Consider the following 26,177-nt stretch of genomic DNA (forward strand, 5'->3'; position numbering starts at 1 on the left):
CATCCTCTCTGCTTATCATTACATTACTGTTCCCATAGCACGACACAGTATTTTTTTTTCACCTCATACTGCCTCGTCTGAACTTGGTGAAACACAGGCAAAAACACAAAGATCCGTACCATTGTGGTGCTTGATGAATGAATGAGCCATGCACTCACGAACAGACAAGTCTTATTCAGCCGACAAGGAGACACGGATGTAATGTTTCTGTTGTGGATATTAAAGCAAGAAGTGGATAAAATAAAGATGACAAGTTGTTGAGGGGAGCAGTCACTGAGGCTGCTTTGTTCTGACTGATTGCCTCACACTCGCGATTGCTCACAGATGCAGGAGCTTTTGTACACGATGCAATAATATGAAGTATTGTTCATGCCCCGGTGAGAGAGCGTGGACATGTGTTCGCTCAGAATGTAACTACATACAGCAGGGGCACGCATATGCTCATTGTTTGTCACGCTGAAGGGCTCTGGTGCTCATCGCAAAATGAGTTGAAGAGAAAAAAAAAGCGTGGAGAAGGCAAAGAAAGATGACTGCCTCTGAAAAATAAAATACGAGAGTGAAGCAGACAAGAGGGCATCTGGGGACAGGAAGCTGAGAAATGAGACAACTTATTGCTGGCCTTGCTTTAACTCCCAGCTTCTGTTTTCACTGGAGTGGTGCTGGATTCTCGAAGTGAGTCATTATACACAAAGCAGCAAAACAGGAGAGTTTTATCATCAGAAGTGGCAGCATGGCCTGGTAGTTAAAGAGACAACTTGAAGTTCAGTCAACCACATAAGTGTTCTGCAACATACTGGCCAACCTTGGAATGCCATAACCATAAAGAACATGTGCCATGACATTGGAAGTAGAGTGTGCATATGAGGAGCAAGCCTCAAATGGATCAATAAAGCATCACACATTAAACAACGATGAGTGAACTGTACAGATGAAGCACTGAGCACTTGAATCTCTCTGTAAAGGCTTTTTATTTTTGCAGCAAATACATAATTCTTTTTTTTCAGATCCTACACATTTACTGGGGTCTTTCCTCAGAGTTGTTTTTATTTATTACATTGTGCAAATGTATTGGTGGACAGGTTTACAGGTTTTTATTACTATTATATTGTTCTATATGTATGTACACCAATTGGAATTTTAAACTATTGAGATTAAAATGTGTTTTATGTTCATTAAAACAAAACATGTATGTACTCATGACAGTTTCTTTCTTCTGTAAATCCAATGTTTTATAAATAGCTAATTTAGGCTAAGAAGTAGCATATTTTTCAGGACACTTCATTTTAGTTTCTTGGAAAAATGTTGGTTGCATATGAGTGAATTGGGTATTTGGAGATACATGCTTTTCTCACTAGAACAGCATTGCACACACACAACTGAATGATTCATTTAAATATCCACATCATATTATAATGAAAGAACCGTTGGAGGTATAGTTAGTTAAAGCACAACTATGAACATTTTAAATGCACAAAATGCTAATTATTTCTCATGACAAACAAAAGTTAGATTTCTTAGCACCCTTACTTCCGTTTCATTTTGCTGTGCACAACATGTATTGACAATGAGATTATGAGGAAATAATACTTCTAATATATTTTTTATTGAGTTATAAAAATGAGATTAAAGCTTATATGAATATGTATGGATATTATATTGCTTTACCTCCACCAATCTTTCCCGCAGCTGTCAAACCAACAATCACTCTATCCATCTTTGACCTCAATAATACTTCATCCATCCATCCTACCAGCACCTATGCTTTCATAACCCTGTTCCCCCCCTCTATTCCTCCTCACCTCATTCTTTATCTAGCGTTATTAGTCAAAATCATCCACTGAATCATCCATCATGTTAATTAGGTTCTGTGTCATTGTTCTTATCATCATTCACATGTCTATCATTGATCTCTCTCTGTTTCAGTCAAGGATACTTAATTGTCTTCATCAATTATTAGTATTAAATGAATATACATGCAGTGCATTTCCTGCTCACTACACATTCTAGTTTGGACAGAAACCACAGCATTGTAGCAATTTATATGAATGATTTGATGATTATAATGTGACAGATTATTCTGATCATCTTTAAAAAAATATATCATGCCTGTAACCCACTGTAACCTAAAATAATATTTCTCTTAGACAATTTGCTTTGCATGCCATCTTCATATCTACAACTCAATGGCAATGTTTTCATTGCATGTTCTCGAAGTTATGTTTTTTTGTTATTTACCTTTGTCTGAATGCAATTCAAAGAACATGGAAACAGATACTCTATCACTGCCACTGAAACTCTCGGCTTCCTTTTGATTCTAAAATTTGTCATATGAGCTTTTCAAAATGAGCTCTACGCACAAAAACCTTCTTTGGCAAAAATATATTTTTCTCAAAATTGATTAGGATTTTTTTACTGTCTGTGCTGCCTTGTTATCTTCAACTTCTGTCCCAGCTGTGTCCGAGACTATTATGTTGTTTTTACTTCCTAGTTTTCAACACAAAAGTCTGTGCATTCACACACTGAGCACTCAGTACTCTACACTCAGGTACACAACTAAACACACACAGTCACATCCCTCGGAGCAGCAGGAATGGTAATTTGGGTGGATAATGCAGCTTTCTAATGCTTTTTCAGATTAATCCCTGTCCTCATCGTCACTCCAGGTCCCTCTTTGAAGCTTGAAGGGGAAATGAAATGCAAGTGTGTGTGTGTGTGTATATTTGTGTCTATGCCTTGAGGGCTGTTTGTAGATATGCATTATCTGTCAATCTACTTGATCCACAGAGACAATAACGGTTCATAGAAGGCTTTGATCTGAATGTGCCCTTTCTATGACTGTGGACCTCGTTTTCAAAGTTCTCTTTTCAAAGGAGCAAATTGGCTTTATTGAGACTTCACAAAATACAATATCACACACACATGTTGATACAATAAGGGTGTGCCACTGCCATCAGCCTAGATAGGACCCATTAAAAGGGGATAAGAGGGAACATTATATTAAACAAGGAAGGCTTTTTATCAATTTGAGTCACTTGTCTTGGTCCCTTTCGAAGAAAATCCCTCCGTCTCCCTGAGGGGATCCTTCAAGCCAGTCTTGCCCAGGAAACCATCGGAGATAAATTGCCAATTGCATGCTCACCAGGGGTCCAAACCTAAAAATGTTCTCCTCAATCTGAAGAAAGGTTTTGTGGTGTCCTCAGTCAAAAGGGAAAACCTCTCTTTAATTGTTTTACTCAAAGCTTGTGACCATATGAGATTGAATAGAAATTGAACAGGAAATTAAGAGCTCTGCTTAATAGCTCAGCCCTCTCTTTGCCATCTCAGTCTGGTACAAATTCAGCTTTACAGCAGGGATGCTCCTCACCTGTGTTCAGTCCCACAGTGCTGCTCATTATTTGAGCATTACAGATTGAGAACCATGGTCACAGCTTTAGTGGGTGGCATGGCAGTCAGCTGCTATCCTCTCAAGTGTATTTCAGGGGTCATAGTGTCGCATGTTTACTCGATGACCTCCTAACACTGCTTCATGTGATGCCACACATCGTTAAGTGAAGTTAAAAACAAGCTGGATGTATCGAGCAAGGTTAATGGGAATGCTCTCTCTTGGGCCCTAGGGCCCAGATTCAAGCCCCTTAATGGTCTTGTTTTACACCATTGGCTCACTCATCATGTCTCGCAAACTGATTTACCAACTCTGCTGTACCTCCCCATCCTCTCCCTTGACCCACACAGGTTCAAGTAACATGGATCTCTGCATATCTGGATGACATCTACACTTGGACAACTTTCCTAGCTTCAGTCTAGACAAGAAACAGCTGCTCCTGGATTTTTTTCTTTGCATCACCAGCAAAACCATGTAACATCCACCCAATCGTCCAAAAGGCTTGACAACCACGTCACCCTTTGATGCTCTCACAGCAGTCACTGGTTGACTGTGCTCAATTGATTCTAACATCCATCAAATCAGACCCTGCCTGAAGCCAGAGAGTCTGCAGTGCCAGAGCAACTCCCAGCAAGGCTCAGTGTGATGCACTATATTCTGTGTTTTCTGGCGTTTTATTGATTGTTTTTATTTTTTGACAATGGCTCACGATTGCCAGTTCATGCCACAATCGGTTCAGCACGGACACAACCATTTGCCCCCAACTCAGGTAGAATCACCTACTCACGGGACTACCGATTGGAGCTCGGGTGCTTTTCACTCAGAACCCTCCTCACTAATCAGATATATCTGGACTCACTTTGAGGACACAGGTGAAAGTGAATAACAAGGAAAAAAGGGTCGAGAGGAGGGATACGAAACAAACTAAGGAGAATGGGCAGCTAAACCTGCCATACCCCTGTCAGACATCTGATCACTACTGAACAAGGCTGAGGAGCTTGAGGTTGGACTTAGACAGTCCTATGAAAACCAGTCCTTGCAGCTCTACAGAGACATTGCTCTCTGAGGGTGCAGCAGATTTTCATCTGGATGGTATTTATGGCATACACGTTGACAGTGACACAAGGAAAACATGGCGGTCAATTAGGGGCAGGCTCTGTATAACTGTCAACAAGTGGGCAAAAAACTTCCTGGTGAGAGAGACGGAATGCTGAAAGCACAATAAACTGATGAATGTGTCCTTTATACCCCACTACCCCGAAGGTTCTTCCAGAACTCCACAATTGTAGTGTATGTATGCATTTGCCCAGTCTGAAACAATATTGTAACAATCCGACCAGAAGCGGGAATATCCTTGGCCAGTGCATGACTGAAAAAAAGTACCTTTTTATAAAAAGGCTATTGAAACACAAGGGGTGCTTTGAATGGACTGAATGGGATGTGTTTTTAAAGATTGTGGTGGTGGTTTAATATACTGAGGGATATAGTGACCGCTTATGTTTCGTACAGTGAGGACACCGTCACTTCACCCAAACAAATAACCCTGCAGCCAATCAAGCAATGGGTCAGCAAGGACTTTGAAAAACTGATTAAAAAAGGAGGTGAGAGAATTGGAGTATTGAGTTTGGGATGGGTCGAGAGCACCCACATCTGCAGTGATTGACTGCACTGACCCGATCTCCTTTGCAGAGCAACGCAACAGCTTCTTCAGCCAGCCAACCCACCAAGCCCTCACCATAAATGAACAGTTTGTGACCTCCAGCCTGAGCAGAGTCAATCCACACAAAGCCTCTGGCGTTGACAGGCTCAAAGACTGCTTCACTCGGTTAAGTGGGATCTTCACTATGCTGTTTCAGTGCCTTCTGGACTTTGGAGGTGTCCCAAGCCAGTGGAAGGAATCCACCATTATCACTAATCCTAAAAAGGACCTGAACGACGACAGGCCAGTGGCTCTGACATCGGTGCTGTGTAAATAAATGTATGGCAATAGTGTTTAACCACCTCTCCAGCATGGCAGCATTGAGACTGGATCCACTCCAGTTTGTCTTTTAAGCAAAACACGAGGTACAGGATGCACTTGTGACCATTTAACACATTTCTACTTATCAAATACCAACGTTGGGTCAGTGCCCATTGGCATTAGACGTCAACACACTAGGTGCCCCTCTGGCGTTAGTTTTTAATGTGTGTCAATATAAGCTTGTACATGCATATTGTCCTTTCAAAATACACTTCCATTGTCACAGTAACTTATTAAGCAATACAACTACTTCATAAGGTTTATGAGAAGCGAATGGTTGACGTAACCTTGACTTACTAGCGACTCATGCCACTAGTGAGTGACGAACGAGTCACATGACAAAATGTCAACCTTTACTTTGCTGTGTGTTTAAGTAGGGCTACATCTTATTTTTTGGGAAGTTTCATATCTATGTGAGGCTTTCTGATGAATGAGAATACAAAATAAATACTCTGGGTGAAGCAAATTCTTAGCGGTTGGTTGTCCATAGCCATTCCACTTCAAATGCCCATGAAGCAACATCGCAACTGTGCACATTCACATCTGTAGAATATATTATATTTCACTACTGCATTAAAAACATTTGTAGAATTAATATAGTATAACATGTGTTAATGTACACATTTAATGAGATAAATAATAGTATTTTCCAATTGTAAAGAAAATATCCATCCTGCTTGATTTGTACACTTGTAACAGATGTGTGAGCTCTTACTTTTCTCGTTCCCTCTACATCACATACACGGTTTCCAGTTGCAATATTGAATAGTCTGCTGCTAGTAGGTATGATAAGATGATCTTTCTAGGAAGGCAAATTAATGTCAAAATCTCCGAGCACAAATGAGATCCATGCGCGCGCTTGTGTAGAGGTCCAGCGCGTGAACAAGCAAATTACTTCTGTGAGCGCTTTCACATCACTCCGTGCAGAAGCAAAAGCAAAATTGAAGCCCACAAGGAGAAAACCATGCTTTTAGCGCGAGCAGCGTCCCCTAGTGCATGCACACTAGTAATTTTTCATTGACAGGAAGTGGGCGGACCCAATCACTCAATTTAGTTTGTTACAATCCTGCCGGTATAAAAGTAGTTTTCGATCCCCCATTAGACACTACTCCATAACATATCATAGGTAAATATTATACTATTTACTTCACTTGGAGGTTAATAATGCACTTTTTACTCCATTACGTCTCTTATTCTCTTTTTAGACTGGCGAGGCTGATGTGATAAAAAGCATGTTAATAGCCATTTGAAATACTATTGTTTAATTATTTTATATTATTAGAGTCAAGTTGCACAGACTGATTTTATATTCACTCCATCGTTCTATTACACACAATGCATGTTTGTTAAAGAAACAGCTTAAACAAGTTATTTGATCCTAATTGAATAAAACGTGATCACATTTAAATCATACTGTTGCGTTTACAGAAGTTAACAGATAAAATGTAGTTTTATATACAAGAGCAATCATTTTGTGCCATTCAAGAATCGGGAGCCAAGGTTGGGAACCACTGTTTGTATATTAACTGTTTGCCAAGTTATTTCCCAAACTGAAATCACCGACAGTAATTAGTGTTATGTGCAGGTTAAACGTGGATCCAAAAGCAGCACACACTAGTCACAGTTAAAGTTTGTAACAATACGAATTTATTAATAATACATTAAAATGGTGGACAGGGCAGGGTTTATCAACGTCAAACCTGGCTGGGATTAAGATTGAAAGTCTTTGAGGGAGCGAGGAGCATGGGGAATGGGGTTCCAATGTTCCTCCAGATGATGTCTCCAGTCCACTTGTGATCCGGGGGGAGGAAGCGATGATGTTGGAGAGTGAGCAGGTAAGTACAGCAGGAAGTGGAGGCAGCTGGCAGGTAAGTATTCTAAACTAGGGCAAAGAAAGGATACAAAGTCAACAGCTAATAAGTAAGGTAAGAGCCTGAATGCGTAAACTACCACTGGCAACGAAACCATCCGGCAGGAAGACCATGGTTGATATACTGCAGAGTGTGTCTTGATTGATGATTGGTGTCAGCTGCTCCAACAACCACCGCCCAAGAGAGGGCGGAGAGGCCACGCCTCCTTGCCGATTGACAGACCAGACTGAGACAAAAGGACAGGGAAACAGAGGAAACACACGGGGTACATCCCAAGTCTCTAAATTGCATCCCTGTTTCCCTCACTTGCGTCCAAGGAAACCAAGCGAGGAGAGAAGACACTAGGAAATATGTTTTAATAGACATGAGACGTCCTTTCCTCTGAAGCGTCACGTGACGCAACGTCGATTTCTGATGACTGCGGCCGACTGACAGCTCATTACATCTGATCAGCTGTCAGTCGCTGTAACAGCTGACGGAGTTTTATCCGGAGAGTTTTTAGCAAATATTCCAATAAAAATGCACTTAAAATATTGATAAAAATTATGGTATGTTTTTAGTTTAATTAATGGTGTTAAACTACTACTTATATTAATAAAGACAAAGTTATCATCATTGTCAGAGTGGAGATGTTTTCTCTGTCGTCTGTTACCCGTTTAATAAACTGCATTGAGTATTTATATACAGTGATGTGTCCTGCTTATACGCACAGGATTGATTTCTACCGGCGAAATGCATTTTATTTATTTATTTATTATTTACGTTGGTATGTTTTGAAATTCTGATTGTGACATCATTATAAAATAACCCACAATATAAATAAAGTTTCTCTTCATTACGTGATGTAAAAAGTGTTTCCTTTCTCCAGCTCTCTCTGATTTTAATTAGGACGAGGATTGGAGGAGCGATTCAATTTAGTGATACAATAGTGACTGGCTCCGCAGGTGAAAGCTTTTCGAGCAAAAGAGTATTGATAGAAGTCGTGCACCAGTATGGTTTTCTCCTCGCAGGCTTTAATTTTGCTCGCTCGAGCAAAGATATTATGCATGGTGTGATGTGAAAGCGCTCAAGTAATTTTCGTGCGCGGCTGTTCGAGTTGCACCCACGGGACTTTGACACACGTGAATCTCATTTGTGCTGGTGGATTTTGACATTAGTTTGCAGTCATATCTTTCACACTTGACATTTATATGCGATACAACTGACAGTCTGCTTCAAACACACACCAAGAAAAGACTGAAACACACAACCAAATATGTGCATTTTTTTCGTATGCACATACGATTTTAAGAGCTCCATTTGTTTATTTTTCTTTCCCTTCTCTCTATAGTTTTCTCCTTATGTCCCATCCTCTCTCCCCGTCTCTTTCTCTGTCTGCAGGTGTCTGAAATAGATGAGAAGTGACTGTGGTGTCTCCAGGTGTCATAAATGGAAACGGGGTGATGACTCTCCTAAATGGACAGCCTGCAGCAACCCTCATCCAGACGCTCATCTGCATTCAAATTCATAACTTGTCTGTCCAAGTGTGCTTTTGTGTGCGTGTGAATGTGTTTTGCAAACCATTAACATATTGTTTACTCTCCATAGGCCTATGTGTATATATATATATATATATATATATATATATATATATATATATATATATATATATATACATATATTTTTTTTTATTATATATATATATATATATATATATATATATATATATATATATATATATATATATATATTTGTGTGTGACATCCATGCATTCCCTTGGCTGTGTGTATGTGCATTCATAGGTGTAAGCATATAGCTGCAATATATTGTGAGGGAAGTGCTAACAGGTTAGAAGTTGTGGGCATGGTTGTGCATTGACATGCACACACACGCGCACACACGTCACAAGGTGTCAGCTTGCAAATTGGTTTCTCTCCTCTTGGCTGACAGAGTTGACAAGCCCTTTATGAGAGGCATAAACAAGGCTGCTTTACCCCCTCCCAACTCTCTCTGAATCCTTTCAACTTAAAGCTTCAAATCTCCTTTTAAACTGATGAACCTAATGCCACTCTTTTCTGAGTGCCCACTTATCTCTAAGACTCCCTCAGATTACTCTATCGCCTTGTTTTGTGGGAGTTATCATTTCAGACGTTTCAATAATGTAGTGGTTGAGTAACTAAATATATTTTGTGCCAGTGATGCCAATGTATTACACATTTGGGGTGGTCGGGGCTAAAAGTAAAGGGTGACTCGGTTTGTGAATATGTACATTAAAAAAACTTGCACAAAGGGTCAACATTTAGAATAATATCTCCAAGGAAAAGTTTGACATATTGACACTACTGTCATGTCTGTAAAACTGGGCGACTCCCAGTAGTCGGCTAATTTAGCTCAATTTTTAATTTCCATTTTCGAGGTGCTGGTTAGGAGAATTTGTCACCTGTGGGTAGAGCCAGGCCAGGAGTTACCCCCAGTTTCCAGTGTTCCAGCTCAGCGGGCTGCTGGCGGGAGCTTCATTTTCCATCTCATCATCTCACCTAATTATGAGCAAGATTGCAAAGAAAACAAGCTACCTTAATGACTCTTCACATTAATCCCTACTAGATTCAATTTAGTTTTGATTATATAATCTTAACCCTGACCTTAATATACATATATCCTATTTTTTATATCTACAAAACCTAATCCAGTCTAGACCAATTTTAGATTTGAGTATATATGAGTTGTGTATGCATATGCAAGGTGGTGAGCATGTGTGTGTGTGTGTGTGTGTGTGTGTGTGTGTGTGTGTACTTACGCATGCTTGCATGTGCCTATGTGTCTGTCCCTCTATTCATCAGTAATGAACAGCCAGTTAATGAAGGAGCCCTTGCTCCTTCCAGTCCACCAGCCAGGAAATAATTACCTTGTGTCTGAAGCCATTCTCCATCTGTACCACACTACGGCTTCATTTAGCTGCCATCTCTCTAAAAATCCAATTTATTCTCTTCCTCTCTTTCTTTTCCTTCTCTTCCCATTTTACTACACCTTCACAGCACCTATCTGAAGACAGATAAGACCACCTCACTGACCACCTCTGTCTCTCGTTTTGCATATGATGAATTAATTTACTACATTAAATGGCAGATGATTGTAAGAAGGATCTGACGTTTGATGGATTGTCAAAGCGTTTTAATGGAGTTTTCCAACTGCAGGCAAGTTGTGTGTGTGTGTGTGTGTGTGTGTGTGTGTGTGTGTGTGTGTGTGTGTGTGTGTGTGTTTGTGCTCATGTGGAGAAAACTGCTCACCTCAGAGCCTTTTTTTTATCAGTTCCTCCTTTAATTAAATACACTGCTTCTGTTTAACCATCTTAGGAGTCACCATAAGTAAGAATATTCCAAGTAATTATTTGTTTGCAAGTTTTCTTTGCTTTTATTTACAGTTCAATACTATGAAATAAGTGTATTTTTAACATGTTAAAAAAAAGTACACATCCTGAGTATGTGTTTTTTCTCCTTTTCAACTTCTTGTATAGGTATCTTTTTTCGAAATGCAGCTGTATGACGTAATCTTTTTTTTAAAGTGTATGACATACACTATTGCGCCAGTCACTCTAAATAAGGGCCATTAAACAAAGATGTCCTTTGTTTAATGGTTAATAGGTTTGAAGACATGTTCAAACTTATTAAAAAAAACATCTGGAGAAATTGAAGCAATGAAGAGCCTTGGAGTTTGTAAAAGAATGAGAGTGATAGAACGAAGGAAGGGAATGGTGAAAATGCAAGATAAAGAATGGGTGAGGATTGTGTATATACATGTTTGTGCATGAAGTGATCCTTCTTTAGCCAGTATGCTGAATAATATGAATGAAACTGATGTCAATAATGGAAAGTAAGACGCAAACAGAAGATGGCACTGGTGCTATGCTAATAGTAAGGTGAAGTGAAGCTTTTGGGAGGAGCAGAGTCAGGATGAAGGTTTGCCTTTTCTACCCCCAAAAATGTTAAAACACATTTTCAACTGAGGTACAACAGTAAAAAAATAGAATAATGTATAATTCAAAGCAGCAAGCAGGAGTACATTTTTAATGGCGGCAAATTCCCACTTTCCATACTTGTATGGTCATGTTTTCATTTTGTTGGTGAGGTTTCCTGAGTAACCACTTTCTAAAACTTAGAGCTTTGCTTAATAAACCGCATGATATTACTCAACACTTTTAAAACTGTCAGCGATTGGTTGCTAGAATTGATGGAATGGTTGCCATATATTCACTTACTGTAACTGGGGAGTAATTGTACCCCATATTTTAATAATTTAATCTGAGGTATACACACACAATTCATTTTTGTTAAAACAATTCAGTCTCAGCCTCTCTAATAATTAATAAAGCGTGTAAGTTAAACAGATGTGCCAAGGTAATGCATTTGTAGTAAAATGATGATATAATGAATGAATTCCTCCGGCCGAGTCTGTCTGTGTGTGTGTGTGTGTGTGTGTGTGTGTGTGTGTGTGTGTGTGTGTGTGTGTGTGTGTGTGTGTGTGTGTGTGTGTGTGTCCTGTTGTCCTGGAGACAGTATCAGAACTACCACAGAAGCAGTTTTGAGTACTTTGTCAGGTGTTTATATATCTGTCTGTGGAAATGTCACGAAATATGACAGGTGTGTAGTTGAGATCAAAATGAAGACAGAGTTGAAAATGGATATGTTTCAGGCAAGTGCGCCAGAAATAGGGGGATAGGAAGTGCAGAAGGGGCCATTTGTTTTTTTTTTCTCCAAACTAAACACATGGCTGACCAAGCTACTGCTTCAAGAATCTCAGCACAGTTTAATCCAAAATAAAATGCCTTCTGGGATAATTATAGATAGCATAAAAAGAGTTGAAAAAAACATGAATCACACAGAATAATCTAAAACAGGTCACCACTGAAATAATGACAAAATATTGATGCCCTCGTCTAAACTCCAATTATTCTCTGTGTATGAGTGAGAGCTGCTGTCCCTCAAAGAGCCAGCTGCTGTAATGTTTAGTAACAGAAAAGTAGTGAGTTTATAGCCAGTTTGCATTCTTGAATACAAATATCTGTATATATATTTTGATATTTTTGATCTTGTGACACTGAGGATCCAGCTGCCGTGCAAGTTAAGGCCTAAGGGCTCTTAAAAGATTACGATGCAAATGTAAAATGTAAATCTGTAAATCTAATACTACGATGTAACAAACAGAACAGGCAGAAATGGTAAAATATTGGTTTCTGTACCGCGAGGTAAAGACAGAGATCATTTCACTTAATGAAGTCGACTTGTGTTTAAACTAGGATATATATTTATTAGAAATATGCTCAAATTATATGCCAGTTTATTTCTAAAAACTCACTCAAATTTACAATTGTGCATTATCCTAAGCTAACGCCACCTAACTTTATCCTAACTTAATTTGAGCCAAATATAACCACGGCAAACATATACTAAGCTAGCTTACTTTAGCTTAGGTAACGTAACCTGTCCTTACCATACTTAACCTCATCTAAAACTAAGAGAGATTTGTGAGAAGCTAAACGTGTCAGATGTGACAAACTGGAAGTAAAGACAAGTTAAATGTCTACAACGCGTCCATCACGCTAGACATTTCTCAGCCTTCCTCTTCCTCTGAACCTTGAGTCTACATTAGCTGGGTTCCCCGTGAGAGGCACAGTAAGATTGGTTCTTTTGAAACCTGATAGGCCAGACATTTTATTGCCCAATTTGAGCTGGAATAAGCTCCAGCCCCCTTCAAGGCCATGCACAAGATAAGATGAAAAGACAGACAAAGACATTCGTCAGACATCTAGAAATCTCCTACCTCTAACAGGCACTCTGAGACTTGTGTGGTTGAGGTCAAGTAATCGTGGTTGTTCCCAAGTTTCTTCGGGGGGATCTTACTCATCATTAGCAAACCAGTCTCTCATACTTGCATTAAAAAAAATAAAAAATCTGAAAGGGGGAATTTGCCACCGTTTTAAGTGCTATACAAATAATACGTGTCACGCTTTAAAATATATTAATATCAGTTGCTGAATGGAGGTTATTTGTGCAACTTTAGATAAAAGTGTGCAAAACATGTGGAGTGGATTTTTTATAAAAACCTCACAAATTGAATTGTGCTTAATGAGTGTTTAGTTAATCCAACAGTGAATGAGCAAAACTTTCAAAAAATCATGTCCTAATCTGTTACCAATTATTGGGATATAATTGATGTGTAATAGATAATAATTAGCTTTTCATTAATCTTCCAAGAGCTCATTAAAAATCCATCTTGAATCAACTGCTTACTAAGGGCTTATGAAATATATATATTGCAATGTATATTGCTCAGTTACAGGTGTGAAATACAGAACATTTTGTTTGTTGTCATCTTTGTGATTCTTACAGTGTAGCACAACTAAATGTGAATTCATTTTTTTAAAGTGAAAATTAGATTGCCTAAAATTGTCAAGTCAGCTGCAAAAAAGTATTGTATTTAGTCAGGAAAACAGAAGAACTCCACAACACTTTATTTGCATTTAAGTAAGTGGGATTTCCTGTGGAAGTTATACATTCTGAGGTTAAGCTTCACTTTCCTGCAATCCTCCATTCATCACTCCATTCATTTATTTCCTTCTTTTGTTCACTTACTTCATTATTTATTTCTGACCTTGGCCCTGCAATGCAGAGGCTGCACAAATCTCCTCAAACTCCTCACTCCCCCTCTTGCTCCATCTCTTTAATTATATATATATATATATATATATATATATATATATATATATATATATATATATATATATATATATATATATATGTATCTCCCTCTCTCCTATATGCTGCTGCCTTGCTCTGCATTTACCTCCCCTTGTCATCTCGTTCCATCTATCCCATTCACCCTCCGTGTTCATTTATTTCCTCTTTCTTTAATCAACCTCTATTTTTATGTGCCTCAATTGTTCCATCGGAATAGATCTCTCTCTTCTGACTTTGCTGTGTATTCATTTCCTCAACCCTCCAGCCTCAGTGCCACCTACAACACAGATTCCTCCACAAATGTCCAAAAAAAACTCCCACCAAAGTGAAACTCGGGGGACACTCGTGTGGGAGGTCAGTGTGTTTGATGTGTGTGTGTGTGTGTGTGTGTGTGTGTGTGTGTGTGTGTGTGCGTGTGTGTGTGTGTGTGTGTGTGTGTGTGGGTGTTTGGGGGTTGTTTATGTTTCTATTTCAGCACATAATTTATTGTGTGTGCCTCGTTGGATCTCTTTGTGAGCATGCACATATGTCCGCAGTCAGGGTCTGTGTTAGAGAATAAATTGTTATGTGGTGAAAACTAAAATATATTCACCTACGGAATTCAGTTTGGAAACAATCGTGTTGAATTTCGCCGATTTATGATAGTTGGTTGCTCGTGATTGATGGTTGTAACATGAATCATAGGGTGGTTAGAAGTAATAATTGACTGTTTTTCAACTGCTTTCCCTATTTGAATTGTGTATGTCATGCCTTTAATTGCTTTCAGAATTTGTGGCTTTTTTGAGATACAGTGGGAAAAAAACAGTTTTTTTGCAGCTGCCACACTGTGTTTACCAAACACTTGTCCTTGATTTGTGATGTATAACACTGTGAACAGTGTGTTATTTTTCTGTTAGAGTGTCTACCACCAACTCCATCAAAGCTTCACAGTTATCCTGTATCTTGTAAACTCTTTTGTCACACATCCTCATTGCCTTCTTTTTTACCTAAACCTGCATTCTGATCTCCATGAATTCTGTTGACGGCAGAAGTGCAATTTGTGAGCAATCAATTTTATATTCCAAGGGACATGTGATGGAATCAATGAAAGGTCAAAAGTCACTGCCTGAATGCTTTACTGGTCTCAGACTTGGGGTCAGCAGGTGCAGCCCCCTCCCTAGGATTAATCAGGTCAGTTCACCTCCAGATCAGCCTGTTTCCGTTCAGGCTGACAACTCAGCACTAAAGTAATAGTCCCTTATCAACTGAGGGATGAATGATAATAAACGTTATTTATGTACGGCATTCAAATAAAAAAGTAGATAAAAGAGGTTTAAAGTCCAATAGTCCCAAAGAAGAAACAAAATCCCATTTTAATATTTTGGTGAAAATAAGTGCCTTTTCTCTTCACAATTACTTTAATTTCCGACTAATTTGATCCACACTGTTCTCTCACTGTAATGTTTAATGTGTTCTGAAATGTATTTTTATTACATCGTACTGCATTCTCTCTAATTGTTATTTTCCAAACCAAATTAAAGATTGAACACTGAAAGAAATGTGTTTGATGCCTAACTGAAGAGGCTCAGTTCTGCTATCATCCCAACATGAGATAGAAGGTTGACAGATAAGAACATATCAGTCAGGATTTTTTAAATGAGGTTGGCTGTAGCTCATGGGGATAGTGGTTGTCCCGTAACCACAAGGCAGCTGGTTCAATCCCCTGTATCCCCAGAGTTTTGCATGCCTCACAAGCTAGCACATTGCTCCTTAATTCTAAGGATGGGTTAAATGCAGAAACAAATTTCGCCAAGGGGATCAATGAAGGATAATGTCTTTCTTTGAGATGCCCCTGCCCTTCAGAGCACGTCCTTACTTCCCTTACAACGAGAAACTTGAAAGAGATCCTAAATTCAGTAAATTACTATTGGAGATATATGGAAGGTGTCTTCAAGGATGGCGATGCGGAGAGAGCCACCAAGGTATAGAAATGCATGGTACATTCCACACCAAGGGGTTTATCACCCTAGGAAACCAAAGAAGATTAGGGTAGTTTTTGAAGATTAGGGTAGTTCCATAAGCAGTATGTGCAATGTATGTGCAATGTGGAAAAAAAAATTCCACAGTTTTCACGTTAGCAAGGAAGACAGAGATTATTTGTATGGGAAAATGGAGATATCAACTTGGAACCGAGAGAGTATCGTATGAAGGTTCACCTCACCTGCGCCAATTATGGCATGAAGCATCTGGCCAGCCAAAACGAGCAAGAGTTCCCATTAGCAGCTCCATCAGAAAGCATTTCTATGTAGACGTTGGCCTTGTGAGCCTGGAATCTGTTGACATGGCAATCAAGCTCGTGAAAGAAACCCAAGTGGTCAGTGCTAAAGGAAAGTTACACCTTCACAGATTCATTTCCAACAGCCAAGAGGTAATCAAGTCTATCCGCGTCACTAAACATGCTGTTGAGGTGAAGAATGTGGATCTCAACTATGACGATCTTCCAATGCAAAGAGTGTTAGGAGTAAGGTGGGAGGTAAAAGAAGGTGACTCCTTCTCCTTCAAGATCTCACTAGATGAGAAACCAGCCACCTGTTGTGGTATACTCTCAATTGTGGCCTCTCTTCATGATCCCTCAGGATTTTTGGCTCCGTTTATCCTTCAAGGAAAGATGGTGCTACAAGAAATGTGCAAGAAGGGCATCAGTTGGGATGAACTACTGCCCAGTGAGTTAAAGCCGTTTTCAGATGATAGTAGTCAAGCCTATGGTCAGTACTCATAAAATTGCAGAAAAAAAGAAAGAAAGCTGAGCTGGTTCTCAAACCACTGACCACTGCTTGAAAAACGGGGACGCTAGGGCTGTGCGACCGGTATTCCAGTCTCAGTTGTGCATACGGTATGAGTTGTTCACATACCATCATACCGGTCGCCACTGTTCGGCAGCAACAACATTTAATGTTCACAGCTTGAAGCTGAAAGAGCAGCGGACCGAGCTACTTATGTCTCATGTTAACTCATTTGACTCAGGGTGTGCAAAAAATGGCATCGCCAAAAGGCATGCTGGGTAAATGGCACCGCCCACACACAGGAAGAATTTTCTTGTGAAGGAAGAAATCTTTTCCTGTGCAGCACAGTGGGCGGGCTTTACCCATCATGCCTTTTGGCGATGTCATGTCTTGCACACCCTGAGTCATGTCGTGTTTATTTGGAAAAAAATGCCGTGATATACCGTGAAACCGCCAGCATCTTACAAAATACCGTGATATTTTTGGCCATACCGCCCAGCCCTAGGGCACGCTATACATTGACCCAGAGTCAGAATTCATTAGACCACTGACATTACTATAAATATTGCTCAACTGCGAGGGAATCTGCAGAGGAGAGCCCAGGCAGGTAAACAGTGGGCTGATGTCTGAATTTTTGGTCTTTATGTTTCTAGTTTATTGTAAAAATACCTTAAAATAGGGTTTATCATCCAAAAACCTTCACCAATGATTTAAACATAGAGAAATATTGTCAATATGTATGCGTTAATATGCTGTGATTTTACTGGTCCGGCCCACTTGAGATCGAATTGGGCAGCATGCGGCCCCTTCACTAACATGAGTTTGACGTGTGACGCAGTCTAAGAAACCTCACCCGCCCACAGAAGCCACCGCAGTCGAAAAACGGAACAAGGAAGTAAGAAAAAACAGTCCGGCCGCATTGGGATTTATCAGGTACTAATATAGTACAACGAATGATTTTTATTAGATTCCTACAATCTGACTTTGTAAAGTGTACTTATGAACGATCAAGTGAAACATTACGGCCGCCGCCCTGAAGTGACGTCGAGGCTACGGGGTTTATGTAATTACATAAACTTAACGGTAAGTTAATGTTTTTCTGTTCGGCTAGAACTCTTCCCCCAAGCCTTTACTGTATTCAGCAATTTAAATGAAGTTAATCAACGTTGTGGTTCAGGAGATCCTTTAGGTAACGTCACTTGACTTATTTGTGTCTTTTTTTTGTCCAATAATGGGCGCTGCGGGGTTGGGGGTGCAGAAGGTTTTAAGGAATACTTGGTACCATGTTCTCCAATGCTTTTACTGCTGATTGATGATTCTTTATTGAAATTTAAACTTCAACAATGACGAGTATGGCCGGCTGGCTTAACAGCAGCCAATAAATGAGCGTTCTCTGTTGGCAGGCCCCACATTCTTAGCACAAACAGAGGTTACTTACTTTTCTGAATATTATTTCAATGAAACAGTCTGTTTCAAGTACACATGGTCCAAAACAAAATAAGGTTATCCTCCAAAGTCATTTTTCTTAGTAGAAAGTATTGTACATATATTGCTTTAGGATAAACTTGGGGAAAACTTTGGAGCTATCCTTCAAGTATGTTTCATTTAACTCCTTTAATAATGCCCTACATTTTACAGTATTTAGTTTGTAATGGCTTCTGTTGAAAGTCTGAACCAACCTTGTCAAACTAAATACATTTTAATGGTTTTCAGCCTGACCTTCAGTCTATATGTGTGTACCATTGAGTTTCCACGATAGAAAGCACAGTTTCTTCTTTTTCAACAGTGAAATCTTGCAAAGAAAACAGTCTTGGTGAGGAAAGAATGTCACTTTTACATTATCAGGGCTGTCTTCAAGTCAGAATAAAAATGTGTTATTTTTACCAAGCAATGCTCTTAGAAATATGTTTAGACTGGATTTCTAAAATGTTAACTGGAAGTCTACAACTTTTTATCAACATACAGAATAATTTATTCAAATTTATTTAGGAATTTCAAAGTGATACATTCATCTTGTATTTAACTCCATATAAATACAATATTTTGCAAAGAAAATGATTGATTTGGAATTTGTTTCCTGGTGATGATTAGCTCGCTTTCATATAAACAGGCAGTCATCCTGTCTGTGGACTTCACTGTTCGGTGGACATTCACGATAAAGGTCAGTCAACAGGTTTTTTAGGAATGCCAGGAGACAACATCGTACAAGGTTGAGATGACATCATTCCCTGTGCTATGCTTCAGGCACAGGAATGACCTAAAAACCCATCTGGCTGTGTGTATATGTGTGTAGAAGGCATTTAAGCGGAGATAATTTGTTTGTGTGTGTATGTGTGTGTGTACATGCAGCCATTTTCTGGTCCATTTGCATGCAGGTAGATACATAATCTAATCGTTTACAGTCTGATGCATTAATGTGTGTGTTCTTTGAAAGGCTTTATTCACAATGCACAATTCCTGCAGATGTGATCTTTTTCATTCTACTCGAAATTCCTTGAGATTGGACCATTGTTCTTAATCCCCTTAGTATTCACTGGTGACGGGTATTTTCAAATATGTTTTTATTATATAAAAACAAATGGGAACACCACACACAAGAGCTACAGTCATGTTGGTAAACCTTTAAAAACAATTTATACTTAGGCAAGGCACAACATAGCTTGGAAATTTAGACTCAATCATAAATCGTGACATTTCTCTTATCAAAAGAGACTACTAAGAATTAGAATAACAAAGGGACATTCCATGATTACTATACGAATAACTGACTTTTTCAGAGCAAATGTAACATGGCAACAATGAATGGGCTGTAGCTTTATGTTAAATGTATTTGAAAAAGTCAACGTGTCAGTAAAAATCATTATCAATTTGCGAGTCACATTTTTAAAGATTATTTAAAATGACAAACCATAATTTCCAATTTTGAATTTGCTTTAAGTAATTTTCAAACTCACTAAAAATACAAGAGAAACTAGAAAAATCCCTTAGCATGTTGGTCGATTTATGGCTGATGGACTGTCATGAGCCTTTTTAAGGGAGATTGTTGGAAACAAACAGAAACGATGTTATCTTTATAAATCTGGAATTGAGATCCTGAAACAAACACCATCCATCACTCTTATCAGAGGTGTGCAAATGCCAAGTTGAAGGCAAAAAGTAGTCTCTTATTGCATTATATGTTAAAGTTAGACCATAAACTAGATGGGCATAACTTTAAATGAACTGCCATAATTCTGCCCCCCTTTATGTTATGATAACTTACTGGTAGATGCAAAGGCCCAAGAACAAAAAAAGCAATTTATTAAAAACACAATTGACTTTTAATTTTGAATAAATTGTAGAATGCCCAAACCGTAAAGACCAACTGGAACAGATATAAGTTAAGATTTGAGAATTTTCATTCCATAGGAACTCAATTTCCAATAACTTTGATGTTGCGAGGGGGTCCAAGGAACAGTTTAGGTAAGATATTCATCTTAGCTGTTATAATTATTCCCAAAAAAGGCATTCTCAAACAAGCTAAAGCTCACATGATGGATTGGTGTAATTATCCAATTCATGCAGCCACATAGCCAGTCTGCCACCACACCAACACTCACAAATTCCGGTCGAAAAACACGTGCAATTTAAGGCTCTGCACTTAAAAGAACATGATGTTAAAGCTCAGGCTTTAATTCATAGAATGAAATGCGGTACAATCTATTTGATGATATCAGTGAATACTATTTATTTTCTAATCTATTCTAATTTTCTCGAATATCATTCAAGCTCACATACATTATCGTGTCTACAAGCAGACAAAAGCACTAATTAAATAATAATGGCAGACACACAGCAGGTCAATAAAACTCCTGACTGACATACACCATTAATTTTGTGGAATAGGAATTATTCAAGACATGGAAACATGTTTCATTTGTGGCACGTGTCAGACATCTTACGCTGTCTGAACATAGAATATACTGCAAGCAGTATTTTTGTCATCTGGAAATATAAATCAGATGCATCATATGGTCTATTATTGGATGCTAAATATTTAAAACCAGAAATTACCCAGGAAAACAGCTTTAACCAATCAGTTCCTGAGGGGCATAAAAAGTAAACGATAATTTACTGAAATATTAAAATATATTGAATCTATAAAAGAAGATACACGGCCGCAATGAAAGAGTTGGTCTCAAATAGTGACAAAGTGAGCCGCTAAACTTCTAGAAGCCCTCTGGGTATAGCCAATATTTCATGTTTCAAATAATGTATTAAATTATATCCAATGGAGCGAACAACACATAAATGCATATCAACAAGATTTTACTTTGCAGTCTACATTATGCTGAAGGGTTTTGGCACACACTACTGTATATAGAGACAGTGTGAACTCCTTAATCCGTAATAGGAATACATATATTTCCATTACACTGCAGTGTGAGGAAGTATTGATTTAGATCACAAAACTCTGCAAGTACGGCAGCCAGCATGTTTACTTACATCCATATAATGATTCCATAATTTCTCTCTCTTTAACTTTCCAGCTTCGTGTTGTTTATGTGTGTTGGATAACAATTTATCTGTTAGACATTAAAGCTGTGTAAAAACATGAGCCACATAAGGCCGGCAGATCTTGCCATTAAAAGTATTGTTTCACAATAAACAAAGTTATGTGTGAGTGTTTGTTGGGAACAGAGTGACATGTTTTTTGTCCTCAGATCATAGCACTGTTTACATTTGGTCAACAAAGAGAGCGGGAGCTACAGAGCAAATCAACATTAAATAGGAGGCAGAAGAAAATACATACATTTCGCCCACTTTGTTCTCAACTGTCCCTGTTTCCATTTGAAATAAGTTCACCGGTATTAAGATTTAGTTGAACATTTTTGTTGCCAAAATGAATTGATGCCTAAGATATCCATTAATTATATATATAAAAAAACCAGGAGTTATTTGCACTTCTAATTAAACTTCAACATGGCTTAGATAGATTAAGGAAAGTGTTGGGGTACGGGGTCTTATTTATAGATAAATGGACACAGCAACAGTATTTAGAACAGGCGCCATTGTGCCACTGCAGATGCAGGATTTGAATATTTTAATTGAAACGTATTGATTGCATCGAAAGGAAAATATGTCAGTCTTCATTATAAAGTCTTTATTATATTCTTCAGACAACACATACTTGTCGGTGAAACCTATAATAAAGGCCATACTTGCAGATGCAGTATCATATTTCATAAGCTATTTCATGTCTGCCAATTCATTGTTTGTTTGTCAACATTTGTCCTGGAAATAATTGTATAAGGCATTTCTTGGCTCTTTCATGCCTGTCGTGGCATCAAACCAGATTTCTGTTTTATTAAGGGAGTCACAAAGACAATCACATTTAAAATAATTACTAAATAAATACAGTTGCAAAATGTGACAGGAAAGACATAAAATATGTAGACTACTACCATCGTTGCTTTTTGGCTTTCTCCTAAATAAATAAAACTGTAGCTACTGGTATTTCCCAGTCATGCCGACTGGTGTTTGAAGTAAAGGAACTTTGTAAGGCTGCTGAGTTAAAGCAGCAGCCTCAGCTACACTCTGAGAATCGATTGATGGCTGAGCATATATGCACACACTGCTTTCACGCACATACACAGACGCTCTCACTCACACACACACACACACACACACACACACACACACACACACACACACACACACACACACACACACACACACATATTAACTCATATTAAACAGAAGTGGTTCAGCAAGGGGACAGCCAAATTGTGTGAGAAGATGGAGAGCAGGAGTGAAGAAGCCAGAACATAGAGGGCAATTGTATTTTGGTGAAACATCAAATTTAATTTCATCTACTTCCTTGAAAGTTTGCAGGATGATTCTCCTCCTATGGAAATAACGGACACCACCGCATAGCACCTCTTGGTTGCGGTGATACAATAGCTTTTCTAGACCTGGAGAAGATCAAAGTTCCCACTACGTTGTTAAATTGTTGAGTGCTGTTAAGTTCTTTAATCACAGGAAACCCCTTATTTACTACTTTAATCATTTATCCCGTCTCTCTGACTATTTGGTTAAGATGATCAAGCCTATCACTTATAGGGGGGATAGCCCTTTAGCTCTTGCTTAGCACGACATATCCTCACGTAGTCTTTTACTTCATTTCATATCAACAGTTGAATTATTATTTGTGTTTATGTCAATGTATTTCATTTATCTTTTTTACTCTTCATATGTATTTACTTTGTTTATGTGTATGCAAACACGTGTTGACTCTGTATGTGAAAATGCAAGTGTATCGTGAAGCCGATATATCTGTTACTGTAATGACAAAAGTAAATAAAACGTGTTTATGAAAAAAGGAACAAAAGAGGCTTCAGTCCAACTTAAGCTCTTTCTTGCACAAAGACTACTCATCCAACTATCTCAGCTTTATTTAACACTTGCTTCTCAACTCCAGGATGTCCTTGGATCATGAGAAAGTAGAAAAGTGAGAAAGAAACAAAGAGAGAAAGAGAGAGAGTTTAAGACATGAAAGCCAGTGTCACTTATGTCTCTTTTGAAAAGTGCAGTGATTTGTCAATGTTGGACTTAAAATGTATGGAGTGTTTTTTCTTTTCTTTATTCAAGAGCGTGGTCTTGAACATTGAGAACATGACTCATTGATGACATGTTCAGATTGTGTAATGCTTTCCCTCAAAACCTTGTCCTCACTCTTAAATAGCCCCTTCTAGTGCTTGGATTTGCTCTGTTTCTTCTCAAAATATATGCATGCACTCAAAGATATATTGTTGCTTGTGCAAATGTCCTGCACTCCAGCTTCAAACCTTCTCCTCACACGCTTTCGTCTCTGCGCTTGGATTTTTCATGCAATAACCATAATCCTGTCAAAATTTCCCAAAAAAAAAATTCCCAAACTAACCACTAGAATGCAATGTGTAGTGTTGCTTTCATTACAACTTTTGGAATAAAATTACAGTTTGTACATTTTATTTTACTTAGGAAGATTACAGACTGCTATTACTGGAACCATCTTTTATATTTTGCGGTACGCTGACAAGGATGCCTCGAATCAACCATGTCAGCTTGCTCACTGACAGCTGCAGCCATTAGCTTTCTAATGCTCACGAAAGCTGAGGTGGTAACCATCGCCGTCAGCCCCTACTTAACACGTTCATGGTCTGCCCACATTGAGCTCTATACCTCGCTATAATTTAGTCTTTTAATTATAAGTCCCCTCCACGCTTAAAATATACATACTCATATTGAAAACTGCTCTATTTTCAGCTAACATTAGTTTGATGCACAATTAACGTTAGCTCTGAAGTGCTCCGCTATGTGTTTTGTGAGGGGAAGTTCGGCTGCTGTGGTATATAAGGTTGTGATAGTATTACTGTTTACTATTGTAGTAGCATGCTGCTGCGATCATAACCCACATAGTTTCTTGAATAGTAAAGTTTGCGTTTTAGGCCATGTCCCTTTTAATATTCATATTTTATTCTATAAGTAAAGAGAGAAATGTGCCCAGTTTCAAGTTTGAACCACTTCTTTTCCGACCCCTCTCTCTGTCCCATTCTTTATTTGTGTCTTGTGTCTCAGCACAGTCCCATTGTATCACAGAAGAAAGAAAAGGAGCATGGCAGAGGATATGACAGGGAGGAAAGGAGAGTGGAACCAAACAATGGGAAAGGGAAGGGGAGCAGTAGCCGACATCCAACAAAATCTGATCAAAATTCAAAAGTGGATCAAGTGGATATGAAGTTTGCTTCAAACAAAAGTCCCCCTCCCCCCTTAGGTCTCTTATGTCTTAATTCTCTTCCCCCCTGGGGTATCTTATCATCTTTCGCTGTTCCTCATGCCAGCATCCTCTTTTCACACCTCCTCCAACCCCAAGCCCATCCCTGCATTTCCCTTAAGGCCACGCGTAGCTCTGCTTTACTCTGTTTGCTTCTTCCACCCCTCTCCCCTCCTCTTCTCTTACTTGCCTCTTTCACTCAACCCTTCCACCCTCCCTGAGGCCCTTTGCTTCCTTTCTCCCTGCAACTGATGAAAGGAGGAATAATTGAAGGAGTGCATGTTAATTTGTTGTGGCCACTCCTGACAAGCTTTAATCAGAGTGGGGAATCACAAGCAAAATCGTTAAGAAAACAGAGAGAGACAGTGGGAGTCAGAATTTAGTCAAGGTCAGAGGTTTGAGGGGACTCTGCTGTTATAATAAGAACACTTCTTTTAGTTAATCTCATTCCCCGATTGAAAAATTCCCCTGAGTCAAACAAACTAATTACCTGTGTGTATTTGTGCAGAAACGCAAACCGCTATGTCTATAATGATGTGCCGTTCCCCAAGTTAGGCAAGAGTGGCAAATGGAGCCACTTACATCTGGAATAATATCAAGGTCATGTCAATTTCAGAGGATGTAGTTTCTGCTTCTAATTTTTTATTTTAGGATTTTAAAAACTCAGCTGCCTGTAAGTGCATCTCAAAGGATGAGGATTAAATATGAATAATATATCAAGTTTCCACTTTTTTTCAAGTCACTAGGACACTAGTCCTTCACTCAGTAGATAGTTTATTAACGTGTCCAGTAAAACAGTATTTGAGGCAACTAGCTAAGTCAACCCATCATATTAAACTATGTTGACCATTCTGGAACGCAGTGCAGTAGCGATAGTGTGTTTTTAATATCAGTCTGCAAAACAAATTGTTTACATTTCCAAAGTAACATTGTTGCCATGTCTATTAACAGTAACCGAGGGAGGAGGGGCTTAGAAAACAGCCAATTGAATCTCATCAAGCACATCATATTGCAGTAAATAAAAATGCTCTAACTCTCCAGCACTGTTGTTTTTGTTGTATCAATTGTCATAGCATTTATTTTTTTACGAAGGTAGAAGTCTGTTACCTGTTTAAATAAAGTGGGGAAAATATCCACACAAAAAAAACCGAAAATAATTGTTTGTTTTCCCTTTCTTGGGCAGCAGAGTAGAACTAGTACAGTGTATATGCAGCATACTTTCTCTCAAGCCATAAAACAGAGCGCCAAGACCACAATCTGTGGTATTTTTCTCTATAGCACAATAACACATTGAGACCATGCGTCGCTTTCTTTTCACAGTAGACAGGTGTTTTGGCTCCTGTATAATTAGCTGAACTCACACCTATTATAAAGGATATTTTTATCACACAGAAAATCAGCAGTCTTATTTGACTCTGAACACTTGATTAGCAACAAGCCACTGGCATGGAAGTCATTCGACTTCTGAAAGTCGACTGGCTGTGGCACTGAGTTGAGTTTTTAGAGGCACTTCAGTCTCCCTAATTGGATCGCTCTTTCCTCCTTCTCTTTCTCTCATCAGGTAATCAGTCTCCAAAAAAAAAAAAAAAAACGTCTGGATTTCAATGGATGGATTTCTGTAACAAGCCTTAGAA

The sequence above is a fragment of the Taurulus bubalis genome, assembly GCF_910589615.1.
Source record: "Taurulus bubalis genome assembly, chromosome: 10".
Taxonomy (NCBI): domain Eukaryota; kingdom Metazoa; phylum Chordata; class Actinopteri; order Perciformes; family Cottidae; genus Taurulus; species Taurulus bubalis.